This window comes from Oncorhynchus masou, chromosome 23 (assembly GCF_036934945.1).
Source record: "Oncorhynchus masou masou isolate Uvic2021 chromosome 23, UVic_Omas_1.1, whole genome shotgun sequence".
In the NCBI taxonomy this organism is placed as follows: Eukaryota; Metazoa; Chordata; class Actinopteri; order Salmoniformes; family Salmonidae; genus Oncorhynchus; species Oncorhynchus masou.
Window position 1 is genome coordinate 52,631,228 of NC_088234.1, and position 15,462 is coordinate 52,646,689.

At 40.3% G+C, this 15,462-nt stretch overlaps 1 protein-coding gene across 1 annotated transcript in view; it reads right to left on the minus strand.

Annotated features, from left to right (window-relative positions):
• Window positions 1-15,242, minus strand: part of LOC135511027 (phosphatidylcholine:ceramide cholinephosphotransferase 1-like) — a 42,993-nt gene extending 27,751 nt beyond the window's left edge. Inside the window, exon 1 of the mRNA XM_064932486.1 lies at window positions 15,014-15,242. The gene's annotated coding sequence lies outside the window, so the exon portion shown is untranslated. The remainder of the gene's footprint in view (window positions 1-15,013) is intronic.
• Window positions 15,243-15,462: the final 220 nt, after the last annotated feature.

Below are 15,462 nucleotides of genomic sequence, written 5' to 3' on the forward strand. Positions count from 1 at the left end.
TACGGTGTGTATTGCGATTCGATACTGTGATTTTATTGCGATTCGATGTTCCAAACAAATTGCTCAAACATGTCTGCTGCAAAGGGACAAGAGAGAGCCATGAGAAAACAAGTTTTGTTCAGACATGGTTATAAGTGCTGAAAACAAATTGGCTCCCTATAAAAAGATGTAGAACGAGCTATGAAAAAAAATATTACGATATTTAACTAATCGATTTTCCCTCCAATCACTAATCATAGCCAACTCATTGGCACATGGGGATAAATGTAGCTTGACGTTATATGGAAAATTCAGCTGCTATCCCTTGGTGAAAGCCAAGGACTAACATCCCAAATAGTAGATGGTATAGATGGTTTTGTTTCTTAAGAACCAACCTAACACGTGTGGAACTATGGGGCAAAACAGACAGGTGTCATGACGTTGTCCTGGGGGTAGGTTTATGACAGTCATAAATACCTCTTCCCCCCTTTTCCTCTCTCTAATGAGGTTACATTTGCAAAACCCTTGGTTAACAGAGATTCTGGGAACATCAGAAGGTGGGGGGAAATTAACTATATTCTGGTAATCCGAACAATTGAACATATACGGTGGTACTTAAAGAATATGATGTCAGTTCGGTTGTCATCTAAGACATTCTCATCAATGAAACGATGACAAACTCTAAAGTGGAAAGTCTACAAATCAGAGTTATCGGATTCACATAGAATTGTTGTTCAATTTAAATGTTTGAATATGAAATTATTTGTGATGAAATGTGATTATAGCTTCTAAAATGTGAGATTTGGGTTTTCATAAGTTAGGGCTCTGCTCAATCAGTGGCCTGCCCCTGTGAAGGGACATGGGCTATAAAACTTTTCAAACAAGCCCTCCTCTCCCTTCCTATATAAGCACTTGACGATAATATAACCTTCTGTTCTGAGGATGTAGGACAACAGTCCGATGTCAGAATGGTTCAGATAATAACTACAGAATGAAGCCAACATCAGCGTGAGCTTTGGTTGCGAATGGTATGAACTTTGAACTCTTATTCACTATAGAAGTGATACCTCCTAGCCGTTGAGTTAGCAACAGCAGATGCAAAAGAGGGTTAGGAAGGAACAGACAGAGTATCCCGCCTACCACCTAACGATGTTACTACAACGTATTCAATTGTCAACCAGAGACATTCTTCAAAGGACTCGGTTGGGCAACATGGCCTTTCATCTACCACCAACCTACCGAAGCGCAGCTCGGAGTAAATATTTATTGCATTTTCCTTTTCCAAATGGGCAGTAATTTAGAATGCATAACATACTGTATTTATGATAGCACAGCTTCTTCCCTTTGTTCCTCAGTCTTCCCGCTCTTTCACTCAAACCCTTTTCTTTTGTGTAACAAGTTGTCATATCTGTTCCGCCCGCTAGGGACGTTTTCTTTTATGACGTAATTTGTAATCAAGTTATGATTAAATTATATGTGTACGTGTAGGTATTTAGTAAATAAATAATGATTTAAACCCAATTTTGTATTGCTGATTCAACTTGTTAGCCAGGGTTCGTGCAGATAACTAAGAATTTACAACTTTCAGATGAGACTGAATTAAGATGACGATTAATATTGACTGCTATTGTTGTAAAATATTACTAGGTCTTTAAGAGTTTATTCGGAAGATAACAGCTCTATACATTTTCTTTTGTGGTGCCCGACTCTCTAGTTAATTACATTTACATGATTAGCTCAATCAGGTAATATTAATTATAGAATAGCATGTCATATCACTTAATACGGCATAGCCAAAGACACGACACAGGGTTGACTTAGATTGTTGACAACATGTAAACCACACGACTAAAAATATAAAAAAGGCAACATGGAAAGTGTTGGTCCCATGTTTCATATATTTTATTTCAGCTCATCAAGAAGCTGATAAAACAGCATGATCATAACACAGGTGCACCTTGTGCTGTGGACAATAAAATGTCACTCTAAAATGCCACAGATGTCTCAAGTTGAGGGAGCATGCAATTTGCATGCTGACTGCAGGAATGTCCATCAGAGCTGTTGCCAGAGAATGGAATGTTCATTTCTCTACCAACGTCATTTTAGAGAATTTGGCAGTATGTCCAACTAGCCTCACAACCGGAGACCATGTGTAACCACGCCAGCCTAGGACATCCACATCTGGCTTCTTTGCCTGCAGGATCGTCTTGATGAAACTGTGGGTTTGCACAACCAAAGAATATCTGCACAAACTGTCAAAAACAGTCTCTGGGAAGCTCATCTGCATGCTCGTCATCCTCACCAGGGTCTTGACCTGACAGCAGTTCGGCATCGTAAACGACTTCAGTAGACAAATGCTCACCTTCGATGGCCACTTCCATGACACGCTGGAGAAGTGCTCTTCACTAATGAATCCCAGTTTCAACTGTACCGGGCAGATGGTAGGTCGTCGAGGTTTGCTAATGTCAACTTTGGGAACAGAGTGCCCCATGGTGGAGGTGGAGTTAAGGTATGGGCAGGCATAAGCTACGAACAATGAACACAATTTCATTTCATTGATAGCTATTTGAATGCAGAAAAATACCATGACGAGATCCTGAGGCCCATTGTCGTGCCATTCGTCTGCCGCTATCACCTCATGTTTCAGCATGATAATGCACAGCCCCATGTCGTATGGATCGCTACACAATCCCTGGAAGCTGAAAATGTCCCAGTTCTTCCATGGCCTGAATATTCACCAGACATGTCACCCATTGAGCATGTCTGGGATGCTCTGGATCGACATGCACAACATGTCCAGTTCCCGCAAATATTCAGCAACTTCACACAGACAATGAAGAGGAGACAACATTCCACAGGCCACAATCAACAGCCTGATCAACTCTATGTGAAGGAGATGTGACGAGCTGCATGAGGCAAATGGTGGTCACACTAGATACGGACTGGTTTTCTGATCCATGCCCCTACTTTAAAAAAAGATATCTCAGAGCAACAGATGCATATCTGTATTCCCAGTCATGTGATATCCATAGATTACGGCCTAATGAATTTATTTAAATTGACTGATTTCCTTATATGAACTGTAACTCAGTAAAATCTTTGAAATTGTTGCATGATGCATTTATATTTTTGTTCAGTGTATATTTCGTCTCCAATATTTATTGAAAACAAATACATTTGCACAATGAGCACTTGTTGTCTGAAATACATTGTTACAGTTGTTGGTTAGCTAGCTAGAGAATTTTTGCCATATTAGCATAAGACTTTCATTGTCATGAAATTCGTCAAAACACCTCAAAACAAGACATGGTATCAAGAACAAGATGAAACGTAAGTGACTCTTTCAGCTAGATTCCCTACATGGCAGTTTGTCATTGTTGGTAGCTAACTGGCTATCCAGAATCACAACATCTCACGGACTTCTGCACCACTGAAGCATGAACATTGTTAGGTTGTCAGCTAACCCACCTATGCAAACCGATTAGGTTCTCAACCAAGTACCAGGGATCAACACAGAACAAAGCTATGCATCAGCAGTGATAAGCCTGTAATAAAGCCTTATCAGGCAAATAATTACCACAACACATTTGTACGTGAATACTGTCACCTGGTCAGGATGAGACATGGGGTGTACTCATTAGTTGCGTACTGTAGCAAAACATTTTGTACAGAAGGAAAACAGTTTGCAGCGGAAACTACGGTTTCTATTGGACAAATTCAGGTAGGTCCCTCTCAGTGTCGTTCCGTTTGCTTCCAAGTTGTTCCAATTGAATACACCCCTAATGAGTCTGTTTGCCTTGAATACTCTGAAGAGCTGAGCTTAACAGCACAATAACAAATGCTCACAGGTGCCACCCGTTAATGAGGAATCCACCTGTGAATTCATGATTAAATTATGACCATGTCAGGTCCACACACACACACACACACACACACACACACACACACACACACGACAGCATAAAACTGTTTATATACATATATACTGTTTTACAGTATAGTACAGCATACGCACAAAACCTAAAGACAAAAAGCGTATATGTTGACATAGACAGAAAATAAGCGATTGAAGAACAGTGTATTAATATGGAGGAAGTGAGTATGTGGAAACACCTACACTTGTCAAATTCCACTTTTGAATTGAAACCAAGTCAAGAGCAACATTATTCCAAAGCAATTTACACATGCAGTAGTTGTTTCCTGTTTCGCTGAATACATTAATTTAATGGTGCATGTTAATATGTTTACTAAAAACAGTATCTTCAGAAAGTATTCACACTCCCAGACTCTTTCCACATTTTGTGGAGTTACAGCCTGAATTTAAAATGGATTAAAGAGATATCTAATTTACAGGGTCCCTGGGCAAGAAAAGACTGAATAATCCTGGTCTCTAGCTACCTTTTGCTGTAGTGTATAGCAGCTGCAGCCACAAGTGTTATCAAAGAGGTTGTTTTTGCTAATTTGTTAACACTCTTCAAGATTAACTTTCAACAAGAAGTATCAAATTATCATGATTTGGTGATTTGCAGCTCACTGTTTTTGCAGCTGTTAGCTATCTCTTTGAAAATAACTTGTGTGAAACATTCGTGTACGGAACGTGTTAAAAGTATGTTTGCAATGGGAAGTAATAGTTGTACATTACGATTTGGATATGCTTAAAATTGTTGTGTTTTTGTTATTGGGGGCCTACTGGCTTATTTTAAATGTGTGGCTTTTATCAGTATGCTGTGTGTGACTGCTCTCTATGTGGGGCGGCAGGGTAACCTAGTGGTTAGAGCGTTGGACTAGTAACCGGAAGGCTGCAAGTTCAAACCCCCGAGCTGACAAATCATTCATTCTGCCCCTGAACAGGCAGTAAACCCATTGTTCCTAGGCCGTCATTGAAAGTAAGAATTTGTTCTTAACTGACTTACCTGGTTAAATAAATAAAGGTCAAATAAATGTGTTTTACAAAAATAGTTATCCTACACAGAGTGCGCAGATCACAGTCGGTGTCCTTTCAGCACCACGAGCCTGTCATTGCTATTGGTGACAGTGACAGGCTACCACAGGTTGTTTAAGCAGTTGTTGCTTATGGCATTATTCCATGCTGGGCTTGTGAGTGACAGCCCGATGCACGGCTCTGGCCTGTTTGATTAATTCATGATTTCATCAAAAAGCATTGCTACTCCTACATTAAAGCTAGATATGTCTTGTGCATTAAACATAGACTCAGCAAAATGACGTTGCCACGAGTAGCACCACAGATATTGAAATGAGAGAGATGCAAGACTTCGCTCTCACACAGTATCTGCGCACGTGCATGGGTTCACTTCACGCTGAGTCTACCTTTACGTGATGTTATTTTTCAGGTTGAAGTTCTGGAAGCCCCCCCCCCCACAAATGTTATTTGTCACATGCGCCGAATAAAACAAGTGTTGACCTTACTGTGAAATGCTTACTTACAAGCCCTTAACCTCTCTGCGCACGGAACCGCTACATAAAGTCATATTAAACATTCATGAAAATACAAGTGTCTCACATGTATCGAAAGCCTAGAATCTTGCTAATCCAACTTCATTGTCAGATTTAAAAAAGGATTTACTGCGAAAGAATACGATGCGATTATCTGAGCATAGAGACCCATTAAAAACAACAATTTTAACCAGCAGAGGCGTAACATAATCACAAACTGCATTAAAATAAATCGTTTACCTTTGACGATCTTCGTCTGTTTGCAATTTCAATGCTCATTGTTACACAATGAATGATCTTTTGTTTGATAAAATCCGTTTTTTTATAGCCTAACACAAAACATTTTGTGAACCGCTTGTGTCGTGAATTCCGTCTCGTTAAATTTTCGACGACACATTCCAGGTAAATAACCCACACAGAACGTGACTTTTCCAGTCATGTTTGGTTTTACTTCAATTAACTGGTTTGTTTGTAAGACAATCAAAAAGATGGGCCATTTCGTGGGACGTATTGACTGAAAGAAACCGATTTGAAGACAACAAGTCATGACATCATTGTGCACCAATGATTTGCTCGCTGTTTCGTTGATTGACTGTCTTTTAACCCAATCGTTAACCACTAATCGTCTTGAAATCTAGCTGGGTAGATAGCCAATGAGCTAAACGGCAATAGGTCATGTTTATGTGTTGCAAGACCAACCCATGTAGTAATCTCCAGCGTAATGAGAGTCATTCACTTTTGAAGTTTCATACCGGAAGGGGAAACACATACATTGGGGCAAAAAAAGTATTTAGTCAGCCACCAAATTGTGCTAGTTCTCCCACTTAAAAAGATGAGGCCTGTAATTTTCAGACAGACAAAATGAGGGAAAAAAAATCCAGAAAATCACATTGTAGGATTCTCCTACATTCAATTCACATGTACACAAACTTCGAGTGTTTTCTTTCAAATGGTACCAAGAATATGCATATCCTTGGTTCTGTGCCTGAGCTACAGGCTGTTAGATTTGGGTATGTCTTCAGGCAGGAAATTGCACAAAGTAGGGGAGGAGCACTAAGAGGTTTTAACCTGTTAGTGATCCCTTTGCGTGCCAATCCCTTTAGCGAGATCGATTTGACAACATCCGAAAATCACGAAAATAAAAGTGTAATACATCAAAATAAAGCTTAACGTCTTGTTAATCCAGCTGCAGTGTCAGATTTCAAAAAGGCCTTACGGCGAAAGCAGACCATGCGATTATCTGAGGACAGCGCCCCGCATACAAACACATGAAAATAAATTTTAACCAGACAGATGGCAACACAAAAGTCAGAAATAACGATATAATAAATGCCTTACCTTTGAAGATCTTCTTTTTGCAATCCCAAATGTCTCAGTGACACAATGAATGGTCATTTTGTTCGATAAATTCCTTATTGATATCCCCAAAATGTCCATTTATTTGGTGCGTTTGATTCAGAAATACACCGGTTCCAACTCGCCCAACACGGCTACAAAGTATCTAACAAGTTAACTGTAAACTTGGTACAAACATTTCAAACAACGTTCCTAATCCAACCTCAAGAATCCTAAAACGTAAATAATCTATAAAATTTAAGGACGGGATAAACTGTTTCCAATACCGGATAAAAACAATGTGAAGCGCGTTCCAGTTCATGCGCACCAAAACAGAGAGTCCACCTGGAGTGACAGTTACAAAGAACAGCCATACTTCTTCATTTCTCAAAAGAAAACATTCTACAATTTCTAAAGACTGTTGACATCTAGTGGAAGCCATTGGAACTGCAACCAGGTTTCTATTAAATAGGGCTTCCCATAGAAACCCATTGGGAAATACTATTACCTCAAGTTTTTTCCCCCTGGATGGTTTGTCCTCGGGGTTTCACCTGCCAAATTAGTTCTGTTATACTTACAGACATTATTTTAACAGTTTTTAGAAACTTTAGATGATTTTCTATCCAAATCTACCAATTATATGCATATCCTAGCTTCTGGGCCTGAGTAACAGGCAGTTTACTTTGGGCATGCTTTTCATCCGGACGTGAAAATACTGCCCCCTATCCCTAAGAAGTTTTAAAAGCAAGTACAAAGTGTCAAATTATTACACCTCTGAAGTTCACAAGCAATGTTTTTTCTATTCAACATTTATTGGCTAGATATTTAAACTCTGTATGGCAAGGTGTGAACGTCTGACTGATAATGTTTATGAGGCTGCTTTGAGCCACAGCTCGTTCTAGCTATGTTTACAATCTAAATCACATCATGAGACAGTGTGGTATCGAGAATCCTGACAACCAATTGAAGAATCTTGTAGTGTGTGAAATCCCCCATCTGTGATACATTGCTTAGTGTGCACCACTACGTTGGCAAGACGAAAAACTACAGGAAAGACGGTTGTTTAATGTGAGAGGTTCAGTGACGTTAGATATTTTAAAGTCGTGTAGTATTGTTTGCCCCGCATTAGCTTTCATTTGACACCCAATTTGACATATTCCAATGAACTTCACATTGGTGCTCATGGGTCCTTTTTACATGGAAATGCCCTAAATGTACGTACGACTCAGATCTTCAGATGTAAACATTAGATGCGATATATCCTCTTTCAACATAGATCCAAGTACTCAACATAGATCCAAGTGCACTCGAACTCCAAGACTAGTTGCTATCCAGGCAAACTTGGGCATATCATGTGAGTGTTGGTAGAACTTCATGCGTTTCTAATTATGCAAGGAGAGAAACAGAGTGAAGTCATTGCCATCATGTGGTTCAGAGTATGCATTCAGACCGAGGTAGGAAGGGTCCCATTTACCTCATAGCCTACATAAGAAATAAATGTATAGGCTTTCAGTAAGCAAAGCCATAACTCCCAAAATAAGTTGATATAAAAACTATTGTCAAAGAGCTGTGTGAAAATTTTGGTTTGCTAAAATCAAGAAGCCTTCAGTTTGAATCCAAAAATACAGCAATCTTGTTTCTGCAAGCACACAAAACAGACTTGTCTTGTCTGCTTTGAACTCATCTGCTTGTCCATAGACATGCTTGGCAAAGATAATTCCTTTGCAAAGTGAACTGGACATACTGACAACAATAAAAAACAATTAATTGTTGTGTTCATTGACATAATGCCCTGACCCCTTACACATTCGTCATTTTATCATCCCTCAAGAGTAGGAAGTATCTTTGGTAATAATAAGTGCTCTCACAAGAACAGCACCAAGACCCTTCCCCCTTTTTGAAACCAAACCTCACATTTTCATTCTAGCCTCTTCCTTTCTCTGGACATTTACACACAGTTTGGAAGTCCTCAGGGCTGCTTTCTATTGTTGATTTTATTTTCATACTTCAGAGGTTGCCTGGCAGCATTCATAGCCTGCTATATGCTCTTCAAAAGCATGTGTAAAAATATATGTGTTGATGTTTACTTCTCTCTCCCCAAGGTGGAGGACCATTTAGAGAAGCTTCATGGTAACTAATAGTAAATCAGGTCACACACTCTCTGCCTGAACTTACATGCCTCATGTCCTCTCTACATTCAAACCATGAAAAGAATCAGCCAAATCAGTTCAAATCAGGATTATACTGGACCATACATTGAGCAAACAAAAAACACTGTGGCAACTTGCAAGTCAAAGTATTGTGAGATATACAGCTGAAGTCAGAAGATTACATACATTTAGAGTCAGTATAACTCATTTTTCAACCACTCCACAAATTCCTTGTTAACAAACTATAGTTTGGCATGTTAGTTAGGACATCTACTTCGTGCATGACAAAAGTCATTTTTCCAACATTTGTTTACAGACAGATTATTTCACTTAGTCACAATTCCAGTGGGTCAGAAGTTTACATACACTAAGTTGACTGTGCCTTTAAACAGCTTGGAAAATTCCAGAAAATTGTGTCATGGCTTTAGAAGCTTCTGATAGGCATTTGTGTCAATTGGAGGTGTATCTGTGGATGTATTTCAAGGCCTACCTTCAAACTCAGTGCCTCTTTGCTTGACATCATGGGAAAATCAAAAGAAAAATCAGCCAAGACCTCAGATAAAAAATTGTAGACATCCACAAGTCTGATTCATCCTTGGAGGGGAAAAAATATATAACCGTTTGGCCATAATGACCATCATTATATTTGGAGGAAAAAGGGGGAGGCTTGCATGCCGAAAAACACCATCCCAACCGTGAAGCACGGGGATGGGGGGGCACATGCTTTGCTGCAGGAGGGACTGGTGCACTTCACAAAATAGAAGGCATCATGAGGAGGTAAATGTAATGTAATGTAAAGTATGTGGATATATTGAAGCAACATCTCAAGACATCAGTCAGGAAGTTAAATCTTGGTTGCAAATGGGTCTTCCAAATGGACAATGACCCCAAGCATGCTTCCAAAGTTGTGTCAAAATGGCTTAAGGACAACAAAGTCAAGGTATTGGAGTGGCCATCACAAAGCCCTGACCTCAATCCTATAGAACATTTGTGGGCAGAACTGAAAAAGCGTGTGCAATAAAAGAGGCCTACAAACCTGACTCAGTTACACCAGCTCTGTCAGGAGGAATGGGCCAAAATTCACCCAACTTATTGTGGGAAACTTGTGGAAGGCTACCCGAAACGTTTGACACAAGTTAAACAATTTAAAGGCAATGCTACCAAATACTAATTGAGTGTATGTAAACATCTGATCCACTGGGAATGTGATGAAAAAAATAAAAGCTGAAATAAATCTCTACTATTATTCTGACATTTCACATTCTTAACATAAAGTGGTGTTCCTAACTGACCTAAGACAAGGAATTTTTACTCTGATTATAAAGTCTGGAATTGTGAAAAACTGAGTTTAAATGCATTTGGCTAAGGTGTATGTAAACTTTTGACTTCAACTGTATCTATATGGCTGTAAATCTGTTTGTAGATGTTTCTTTGCAACCACTACACTTTCACAAGGCATAGTGAGTTCATACTGAAAAGTAACTCCTTAGTATGCCTACTCAACCTTAGTCTCGTTAATCAGGCTGTAATACACAATTAATTGCTATATACAGCCTGAAACGAATGCCTGCAAAATCATGTAAATGTACACACCAGAAAGTTGAAGAAAAGTATTTTTTTTAGAGACCCAGCCGGTATATGGTTGGTTTGGCACCAGGTAAAGTTAGATGTGCATTGGATATTCCGTTCTCTCGCCAATAGCTATTGAACCAAGCATGCCATGACAATAAAATTGTAGATTCTGAATCAGGGAAGGATGGAGAACAATCAACCTGTTTTTTGTTTGTTTATTTTTTACATTTAAAAAAGTGAAATAAATTTGCTGAAATTTCTAAAAACATGTTTTCACTGTTATTATAGGGTATTGTGTACAGATGTGTAAGAAAAAAATATATTTAATCAATTTTGAAATCCGGTTGTAACAACAAAATGTGGAATAAAGCAAGGGTATGAATACTTTCTGAAGGCACTGTACAATTTTTATGACATGCCTGCTTGGTTGCACTAGCTATTGACGAGAGAAAACGGAATTTACAAATGTAACTACGGACCTGGAGGACCGTCAGTACGGTTGAAATTATGGATTATATCCCTGGCGCGCCGAGCAGGTCGAGTAATAATAACAACAATGTCATGCCGGTGACGTGACAGCGTGGGAGGTCTTGCCTCCGCGTTTCATATAAAACAGTACATCAGACCACGCAGTCTAAAGATAATTTTCTCATCAAAAGATTCAGTGACAGGAAAGTACTGACGGTCTTCCAGGTATTCGTAGAACCAGTTACATTCATCCGTATGGTTGAAAGTACGGATGTCTCATACCAACAAGGTCACGAGGAATAGCACTACTAACCTCTGAATTGGCAGATGAGGTAGTGGGTCCCTGACAATTTTCCATCGATGTGTAAATGGTTAGCCAATATGCCTGAGGCATACACCTTCAAGGTAGAGGCAGAGCGACCGGAGTACAATAGTTGTTTGTTTTTTTACCCCTTTTTCTCCCCAATTTCGTGGTATCCAATTGTTTTTAGTAGCTACTATCTATCTCAGTACCACGCCCTTAACCACTGCGCCACCCGGGAGGCCCTTGAGTACAATAGTTTCTGTAGGAAGCTCTGCTCTGGTAGAGCACCATTCAATAAACAGCTTCCAGCATACATCTTCCTGGTCGATGGGGCTCTGGCATTCTGTAACGTCTCGATAATAGCAGAGTCGCAGCTGATCAGTAGAGGGTCAAGCTCTTCAAAGGCCACACCCATAGCTGTAGTTGGTCTGGTCAGTGATGCCATATCCTGCCGTCTAACTGTGAGAGCAGGTCCTGTCTGAGGGAGCTGCCATGGCTCTCCCTCCAGAAGACTGAGGAGGGTTGGAAACCAGGATCTCGCTGGCTATCTGGGGGCTTCAAGCAGCAGACTGTGCTGAGCCTGAGAGACCCTGTGCAGCATTGCTAAGAACAGGGGGGTTGGAAGGAAATCATACAGTAGGCCCTCTGGCCATGTGGGTTGTTAAGGCATCTACAGTGGGGAGAACAATTATTTGATAACCTGCAAAATCGGCAGTGTTTCCTACTTACAAAGCAGGTATTTTATCATAGGTACACTTCAACTGTACATTATGATTTTTAAGTCATTAATTTGCATTTTATTGCACGACATAAGTATTTGATCACCTACCAACCAGTAAGAATTCCGGCTCTCACAGACCTGTTAGTTTTTCTTTAAGAAGCCCTCCTGTTCTCCACTCATTACCTGTATTAACTGCACCTGAATCATGTAGTAACTAAAAAAAATGTCAAACAAGTCAAAATACATTTTATATTCTTCAAAGTAGCCACCCCTTGACAGCTTTGCACACTTGGCATTCTCTCAACCAACTTCACCTGGAATGCTTTTCCAACAGTCTTGAAGGAGTTCCTACATATGCAGAGCACTTGTTGGCTGCTTTTCCTTCACTCGGCGGTCCAACTAATCCCAAACTATCTCAATTGAGTCGAGGTCTGGTGATTGTGGAGGCCAGGTCATCTGATGCAGCACTCCGTCACTCTCCTTCTTGGGCAAATAGCCCTTATACAACCTGGAGGCATGTTGGGTCACTGTCCTGTTGAAAAACAAATGATAGTCCAACTAAGCCCAAACCAGATGGGATGGCGTATCGCTGCAGAATGCTGTGGTAGCCATGCTGGTTAAGTGTGCCTTGAATCCTAAATAAAATCACAGACAGTGTCACCAGCAAAGCATCCCCACACCATCTCCTTCATGCTTCATGGTGAGAACCACACATGCAGAGATCATCCATTCACCTACTCGGTGTCTCACAAAGACATGGCGGTTGGAACCAAAAATCTCACATTTGGACTCATCAGACCAAAGGACAGATTTCCACCGGTCTAATGTCCATTGCTCGTGTTTCTTGGCCCAAACAAGTCTCTTCTTCTTATTGGTGTCCTTTAATGGTTTCTTTGAAGCAATACGACCATTAAGGCCTGATTCACGCAACTCATCTGAACAGTTGATGTTGACATGTGTCTGTTACTTGAACTCTGAAGAATTTAATTGGGCTGCAATTTCTGAGGCTGGTAACTCCAATGAACTTATCCTCTGCAGCAGAGGTAACTCTGGGTCTTCCTTTCCTGTGGCAGTCCTCATGAGAGCCAGTGTCATCATAGCGCTTGATGGTTTTTGCGACTGCACAATTTTCCGTATTGACTGACCTTCATGTCTTAAAGTAAAGATGGACTGTCATTTCTCTTTGCTTATTTGAGCTGTTCTTGCCATCATTTGGACTTGTTATTTTACCAAATAGGGCTATCTTCTGTATACCACCCCTACCTTGTCACTGATTGGTTCCAAAGCATTAAGAAAATATAGGCACAGCTATTAATTGAAACCCATTCCAGGTGACAAGATTGTGCAAAGCTATCAAAGCAAAGGGTGACTACTTTGAAGAAGTAGATCCTCTTGTGGCTGAACTACAAGTAGAAGATGGTTATGACCTGTGCCCCACCTCTCTAGGTGTTGACCACCTGAAGCCCTTTCTGACCTCTAACTGTGCCATCATGCCTGTGAAGGTGAGAGAAGCGCGGCTAGCCAGAGTAGAGGGCCTTGTTTTCACAGATAATTTACCAGCGTCTGGCATTGTTCGCCAGGACCCATCTAAGGCCACAAAAAGAGGGAAAGCCCATGAAACCGATGCCCCCCACCCCCTTCACCTGTAAAAAAAAAAGTAAGAGCCTCACTCATAAGATCGATTACTTATCTTCTGAGATAGAGAAGCTAAAAACCCTTTTGCATTCCTTCAAACCCCCTGAGTCGGGGCTCTCTAGCACTCCCTCCTGCATGGGGGATGCAACAAAGGACACAGATAGCCGTGATGATGACCGGCTCTCCACTCGGGCATCTAACCAGCACTTTAGTGACCAGGGTGATGACGCACAACATGGTGGAGGTGCTAACCAGTGTTGTTTACCCATATCGTGAACGCTAAAGATGGGTCAGAGGAGTCATTCCAAGTCTCGGATCACGCAGAGTCAGAAGGAAGGTCTGCCTCACTACGCGCTGTCCTGTGGGCAGCCTTAGCTAGGCTAGAGCTTGATGACCCTCAAGCCACAGCCTCTGCAGCTAACCCTTTATTTAACTAGGCAAGTCAGTTAAGAACAAATTCTTATTTACAATGATGGCCTACCGGGGAACAGTGGGTTAACTGCCTTGTTCAGGGAAGAACAACAGATTTGTACCTTGTCAGCTCAGGGATTCGATCCAATAACCAACTCAACCTATGCAGAGCACGAGAAGCACGAGGGATATAATCCATACTTTCAAGCATACTGATGGTCTGATAGGTATGAAGTAGAACGGAATAGTCAATATAAAACCTACCAGCTCTCTGAAAAGTCAGGTAAACAATACTGTGAATATTTTGTCTCAAATGTCGAGACATTTAAGAACAACACACACAGATAACAGGTAGAGTAAGTTTAATTGTAATTGTATAAAACATTGTGGCTTGTAAGGAACATTTACACTTTTCTTTAGGAGTGTAGTTAAGTAAATTGTCAAAAATATAAATAGCGAAGTACAGACTTAAAGTATTTTTACTTAAACTCTTACTCAGTGGGGTAAAGTACTTATGGTGTCAATTTATTTCCTCCAGTCATTGCATGTGTGGCTTAAACTAAGCTGCTAAAAATAGCAAGTTATAGTTTGCTAAAACAAGCTGGCTTTCTTTAGCCTGTTAGCTACCAGAAATTAAATGGAAATGACAGCCAGCAACAGCTTCCAGTTTAGTCGGAGTTTATTCCCTAAAAGGGCCACAGATTCTTCATTTGACCGAACGGTTGGTGCGTCTGACATCGCGAGCTAGCTAGCTAGCTAACTGACAATATCAAGTTAAAGAGATTAAACAGGGGTGTTAGCTAGCTCGAATAACATGTTAGTAGCTAGTCAGGCAATGCAACAAATCTAGTTAAATAGCTAGCTAGATAAAGAGACAAATTGCAAGCATGACAACTGATACAAAATAGATGATGTAGCCCGATAATGTATAAATTGTGGTTTCTTGTACTTGCTACTTTGTAACGTCAGCTAGTTGACACTTACCGCATATAACATCACATTGGCGACTTGTAGCTATCAGAGGAATGTGGCGTAGCTATCCGACGTACATTATTACGTGAAAAATATTCTTAATTTCAAAATAAATCGTTTTAGGTTCCCTTATATTCCGATGGGTAGACGATATAAATGCAACACCGTTGAACGTAACGTTAGTCAGGATGGTTTGGGGTTGTTTTCGTGGGTAGGTGGTTTTGACCAATGTGAAGCTAGCCACAATAACGACTAGCCACAATAGTGGACTTTGCGGTTCGCCTTCAAAATAAAAATGTCCTCACTGAAAGTGATGCAAACGGATACAAATAGCGGAATCATGACATAATTGAACTAGATCATGCTGAACAAGTTTGGAATATTAACAAATGACAATAATTAGTTAATTTGACCTCCGAAAAATATAATCTGTATGAAATCGCACTGTGGATGTATTGATT